Source organism: Mauremys reevesii, linkage group 4, assembly GCF_016161935.1.
Source record: "Mauremys reevesii isolate NIE-2019 linkage group 4, ASM1616193v1, whole genome shotgun sequence".
NCBI lineage: Eukaryota > Metazoa > Chordata > Testudines > Geoemydidae > Mauremys > Mauremys reevesii.
In genome coordinates, this window is record NC_052626.1 from 141,099,173 (window position 1) to 141,106,159 (window position 6,987).

The 6,987-nt window shown below is 49.5% G+C and overlaps 1 pseudogene; it reads right to left on the reverse strand.

The window, feature by feature from the left end:
- Positions 1 to 490: 490 nt before the first annotated feature.
- LOC120404032 lies at positions 491 to 1,332 on the reverse strand (annotated as a pseudogene).
- Positions 1,333 to 6,987: the final 5,655 nt, after the last annotated feature.

Genomic DNA, 6,987 nt, shown 5'->3' on the forward strand with positions numbered 1-6,987 from the left:
TCCCTTCCAACCCTGATATTCTAGATATCTACCATAAGTAGCATATCTGGTCCTCATCACCATAGTATCTAAGCATCTCCCAACACCCCACATGAGGTGGGGAAGTACTTTTTCACATGTGGGGAATTCAGATACAATAAAGCTAAGTGACTCACTAAAGACCACACTGGGAGACTGTGGTGGGAGCAGGAAATTGTATCCAGGTCCCCAAAGCCCTAGGCCACCACCCTAACCTCGGGCCCATCCTACCTGCCTGCTTTCACACTACTCTTCCAGACTGTTAAGTAACAGCAGACAATTCTGATGCAAGTGTCATAAGTCCCATTTATACCAGCCACCCTTGGAAGTGGGACCTGGCTTTGCCTCTATCCAGCCATAGACAGAGAACACCCTTATGTACTTCCAGGACAGAATCTCCTCCACCACCACCCCCCACATGATTATGGCCTTAGCCATGGTTCCCTGACTTCCTTGCTCTTCAGGCAGTAGATCAGGCATTCAGCATGGGGGTCACCACTGTGTAGAAGATGGAAACCATTTTGTCCTGCTCTCGAGAGTGGGCGGACCTGGGCCACATGTACATGAAGATGGCCATCCCGTAGAACAGGGCCATGGCCATCAGATGGGAGGCACAGGTGGAGAAGGCCGTCCACTAGCCCTGGAGGGAGCAGATCCTCAGGACAGCAGTGACGCATACATAGGTGGCCAGGATAAAGGAGAAGGGGATGAGCAGGGTGAAGACATCCCCACTGAAGATAACAGTCCCGTTGTAGCTGGTGTCGGCACAGGCCAGCTGCATAACCGCCAGCATCTCGCAGAAGAAGGGGTCTATCTGGTTGGGGCCTCAGAAAGGCACCGACAGGCTGAAGATAGGCACGACGGAGAGCAACAAGCTAACCAACCATGAGCAAGCCACCAAGGCGATGCAGGCCCTGAGGCTCATGACCTCCATATAGTGCAATGGGAGGCACACCACCATGTAGCAATCGTAGGCCATGACAGTCAGCAAGAGGCACTCATTAATCCCGCAGGACAACGCCATGTACATCTGCCCCTTGCAGCCGATGTAGGAGATGGCCCTGTGCCAGACATCAGGCTGTGCAGCATGCCAGGCATAGCAGATGTCCAGAAAGGAGAGGCTGCTGAGGAAGAAGTACTTATGGGTGTGGAGGTGCAAATCGAGACGGATCAGCCCAATGATCAACATGTTGCCAGGTGGGTGACCAGGTAGGAAGCAAGGAACAGAGCCAGGAGCATGGCCTGCACCATGGACCAGCTGGAAAGGCCCAGCAGGATGAACTCGGTCACTAGTGTTTTGTTCCCCTTTCTCATGCTGCCAGTGGCCCACTGCCTGTGTGGAGGAAAGGGAAAGATGGAGAAACACTCTCAGGGGCCCTGTGCTGCTGCTGAATCCACACCTCGCTCTGCACGATCTGAGCTCCCAAGTGGAAACAAAACATTCTCCAAGCCTTTGTATTTGCAGAGAAATTTTCCCACTATTAAACAGGGGAAGCCTGCCTGACTCTGCAGATGGCCTTCCTTGATATTTATACATGATAATCATGCCAATCAAACCTAGCTCTTCTATTGTGCTTATGAGCCAGGGACATTTTGTTGCCAATTGGCAGGCAGTGTAAAGTTTTACAAGGATTCCCTGGGTCAGATGTATGGGTATTAAGTGGCATATGAGGTCTCTACCAAGAGCCAGTATTCCACTGATCATCATAAGCATTGCGGACTGTTTGTATGGATAATGTTTACGGAATATGTAGCTGTGCTGAAAATTAGGTTCTCAAGGTCTAAGTTAAGGCAGACTCACCAGAAGATGGTAAACCTGCTCCTGACAGGTAGGAAGGGACACTTTTCTCTCCTTGGTGTGCATTGTGTAATGTCTGCTTCACAATGGAGGCCTGTCTACAGACTGAGCCGAACGCTAATCAAGAGACGGTGCAATCGACAAGAAAGAGGCACACAGGGAAAAACAGCCAGTGGGAGGTGTCCAGTTTATGAATAAAGGCAATGGATTGGGGAGTGTAACTGGGACCACGGAGAGACATCCAGGATCTTTTCCACTGATGGGGCAAGCTGACAGTCTGACTTGCCTCCTGAACGGATGATCACAGCCAGGCCTGAGCTTTTGCTCTGTAAGATAGGCAGTAACTAGTTCAGTCCATCTAGGGTCTAGAATGAGACAAGCCACACAAGATCTGGTACATAGCCCTCTGGAACAGGGCGGGAGCAGACGTTATTCCGAAGGGTAGGCGACAGTATCAATAAAGCCTTTTATGAGTCAAAATAGTCAACAGCTCTTGGGACTTTTCATCATGGTGCATCTGTAAATATGCTTGACTCAGATCAATCTTACTGAACTTTTGTCCCCCAGCCAGGCCTGCGAGGAGGTCATCGATGCGGGGAAGCGGATATTGCTCTGCACACAACACTGGGTTGACAGTGACTTTAAAATCACCGCAAATCCAGAGGGAGCCATCTTTCTTCACTATTGGAACGATAGGAGTGGCCCATGGGCTATGGGTAACTGGTATTAGGACTCCATTGGTCACCAGGCGCTCCAGGTCCGCTTCAACTTTTGGCCTGATGGCATATGGCACAGTTTGGGCTTTCAGATATTTTGGTGGACTGTCAGGTTTAATGTTCAATATCACAGTGATTCCCATCATACTTCCCAGATCCTCTCCAAAAACAGCAGCATGTTTACTTAGTATAGGGGTTAGACTGGTTTCTTCTTTAGTCATTCGGTGCACTTCTGCCCTGTTCAGCTGAATCTTCCCAAGCCAAGACCTACCCATTAAGGCTGGGTAAGTACCTCTCACCACAAACAGTGGCAATTTTGCAGCCTGTCCATTGAGCTCCACCTTAACATCAATAGTGCCCAACATGGGCACAGTTTCTCCCGTATACGTCTTCAGAACAGTTTTTGTTGCTTTAAGCGGAAGATGCTGTAGCTTTTCTTTATACACAGTCTCGGAGACCTGCGAGATGGCTGCACCGGTGTCCAGTTCCATGCGTATAGGTTTGCCGTCCAACAACAGGGTTACCCAGTATTCATGTGAGCCCACTGCCAAAGACAAAACATGCAGTGGCACTTCCTCTTGCGATGAGGTGTCACCTTGATCATCCTGGGTCTGCTCTAGGGTATGCAGGGTCCCCTTTTTGTTGGCCAGACCACAGGCCTCTTTTTCTTTTGTTTACAGGCACACTCAATCTGTCCCTTTTTGCCACAGTGTCGACACACCAGGTCCTTACACCAGCATTCTGATGCCTGGTGACCCGGGTTACCACAGCAGTAACATTCCTGACTCTGCACAGATTTGTGGGTAGGTTCTTGTGACACTTTTTGCACCCTAGGGGATGCACCGATTTATTGCACCTCCTTTGTAGCCAGTTCCATGGAGACTGCAATATCAACAGCCTTCTGTAAGGTAAGCTGAGCGTCTATCAGTAGGCGCTTCCGTATAGCTTCACTGTACAGGCCACACACTAACCTGTCACGTAGGGCATCATTTAACATCTCTTTAAATTCACAGTGTTCTGCTAGTTTTTTTAAAAATTGCTACAAATTGTACAACTGTTTCATCTTCTTTTTGGTCTCTTTTGTGAAACCTATATCTTTCAGCAATTACCAGGGGTTTTGGGGAAAAATGGGACCCCAGGATTTCCACAATGTCACTGTAAGATTTGGTCTCAAGCTTAACAGGGTGTAGTAAGCTGCGTAGCAGGGAGTAGCTTTCAGCCCCTACAACACTTAAGAATATTGGCACCTTCTTCGCTTCTGTAATGTCATTTGCAATAACAAAAAGTTCAAAACGCTCAGTATACACATGCCACTGCATTATATTTTCATCAAAAGGTTCCAGTGGCCTGGTCAGAGTAGCCATGATTTTAGTTTCACTTTCACAGTCAGTACAAACAAGCAGTTTTTGTTTGTTTGTTTGTTTGTTCTTTATCTTGACTTCTACTTCCTTCTGTTGCTGGGGCAGCACCGGAATCCCATCCTCGTCGCCACTTGTTATATCCTTGAGGGCAGCCGGTTTAGGAAGAAATCACTTGAGGCCAGAGAGCAGACAGCTAACAAAGCTACCATTTATTTACAGACACGGAGCTCACCTGACCAGCTCAAGCTGGCTGGGCTATCCGCTAATAATCTAACTCAGTTGCCATAGGAACAAAAACCATGACAACCAAATACACAACAAGTAGCGCCAGCGTAGACGTGGAGGGCAGTGTGTGTGTTGCCTGTGGCCGGTGGAGTCGGGGGGATAACCCCCAGCAGGCACAGATACGGCTCCCTCACGCTAAGGGCAGGCAGTAGCAAAGTGCCTGACTGGCCTGGTTTCCCCAGGCAAAGGCGACTGGTGCTTGCCAACAGTGGGAAGGCAAAGTGAGGAAAGGCAGCTTGAGCGTTGTTACTGAGCATGCTCCATCCACATGAGTATGCTCAATACAAGCCAAGCAGCGGATCTGCGGGGGTGGGGCACATGACCCTGCATGCCCCCAATATGCATCATCTCTGTCCCCGGGGAAGCATCACAGCATTTTTTGTCAGTCCATCTGTAACAATGCGGCCACTGGCGGGACGCTACCGAGAGTGGACAAATTGCTTAGAGCAGGGCAGTCACAGGCATTGTTGCCACCAATGAGATGACAAACTACTTCCTTGCTGCTCAAGAGAAAGGTGAAATTGCACTGATGGACTTCTTGAACCAATGACAGCTTTTCTCCCATAAAAATGACAAGAAACTCTTTGCCAGCATTCTTGTCTTAGGTCTGTAGCCTACAGGTATAGGTATTGGCTAGGCAACACATAGGTATGAGGTAGGATATAGGTATAAAATAAAGCTGTAATGCAGGAAGCTTAGCATAAGGTCTTACCATAAATAAATAATCAAATGACCCTAAGTCACAAGATATAATGCTGTGATAAACAAAGCTGACTAAACTGCTGACAGGTCACCGCATAATGTCAGTTGACACTAGTGTAGATAATTTAGGATAAGAACATCAGCAGATGTTCAACCACAGAAGTGCCATGGTAACCAATTGATGTATATCCTAATAAGCTTACGATAATTCATATACTAGCCTACGAGAAGAGAGAACCCCGGAATTATCACCGTAAGGAAGTTTAGAAATAGACAGGGGACAGCTTCATGAATATTCATGATAGTCACAGAACCCTAGTCCACAGTCAGGGCTAAGCACAACCTAAGCTGCTGGGATCTTGGCACGCCAGGAACAGTACGACCACTTGTAGAGTGCCTATCTTGCCACGTTTGGGGTCTCCACAAGGGATGATGTGAGTATATGGACAGTCATGGGCTGGATGTACAGTCCTTTATTATCTCTATCTACTTGGCTGGGTTGGAGTATTTGTACTTCTGCTAACAAAAATATTACAAGGCTGTCATCCAAGTACTATGTGACATTCCTGCAGTATTTGCAAGCTTGCAGACATCATTTTAGGGTACCTGATTAAACGTGCAAGAAAATGCAAGTGGCCTCAGTGTAAGGGTATGTCTACACTACCAGATTAGTTCGGTTTAACTTAATTTGAATTTGTGGAATCGACCTTACAAAATCGAATTTGTGTGTCCACACTAAGGACACTAATTCGACTTTGTGAGTCCACACTAACGGGGCAAGCGTCAACATTGGAAGCGGTGCACTGTGGGAAGCTATCCCACAGTTCCCGCAGTCCCCGCTGCCCATTTGAATTCTGGGATTTCCCCACAATGCATGCTGGGGGGGAAAATGCGTCGAGGGTGGTCTTGGGTAACTGTCATCATTCAATGTGCTTTCGGACGTCTCACGGGGAGATGGAGGAGCTTACTGACTCGCTCGGATCTCAGCAAAACCAATATCCCCATTGTTATTGCAGCTTGCTGTGTGCTCCACAATCTCTGTGAGAGCAAGGGGGAGACCTTTATGGCGGGATGGGAGGTTGAGGCAAATCGCCTGGCTGCTGATTATGCTCAGCCAGACAGCCGTGCAATTAGAAGAGCCCAGCGGGAAGCGCTGTGCATCCGGGAGGCTTTGAAAGCTAGGTTCCTCAGGGAGCAGGGTAACCTGTGACTGTTCAGTTTCTTTAGAGAGAAGCTGAACCTGCCCCTGTTTCAGTTACTGTTGACTTTCTTCTACGGTTACATACCCCGTTCACCCCGTTTCCCCCCTTCCAACACACGTTTAAAAATAAAGTTAATGGAACATTGTTAATTAACAACATTTTCTTTATTAATGAATTTGCGTTAAAGGGTTGAAACAGGGACACAGACTGTGGTGGGTAGGGTGTGCAGTGATGTTAACACCGCTTCTACACTCGAGGAATGATAGGCTCCTGCTCCTAGAGCGGTCTGCAGTGCTGGACTGGTTGTTTCAACGGAGCCTGCCATCCCTCCTTTTCGGGACTCTGTGTGCGGGGGCTACGTGACCTTGTGGCGGGAGAGGACGGTTACAGATTCCCCTGCTGCGTGGCTCTGTGGTCCGGGACAAGGACTGCTGCATAAGTTCTGTAACCGTCCTCCCATGCCACAAAGTCACGTACCCCACACACACACAGAACATGGAAAACACCTCCCAGACCGACCAAAGTGAATTAAACTAAACTGAATTAAGGGCACTGTAAGCCGGGGCGGCCTTCGCTACCTCCGTCGGCGGTGGTGGAGGGGCCCGGGCACGCCCTTCTGGCACGAGCAGGCTGGCAATTGTCCACAGAGCGCCCCTCCGGCAGGGGCGCTGGTATGAGTCCCTAGCGCGCCCCTCTAGCAGGGGGACGCTGGCAGATGTCCGCCGGGCGCCCCTGGGGCAGGGGAACGCCGGCAAAAGTCTCTCGCGGGCCCCTCTAGCAGGGGACCGCTGGCACTGGTCCACAGCGCGCCCCTCAGGCAGGGGAACGCCGGTAAAGTCTCTAGCGGGCCCCTCTAGTAGGGGACCGCTGGCAATGGTCCACAGCGCGCCCCTCAGGCAGGGGAG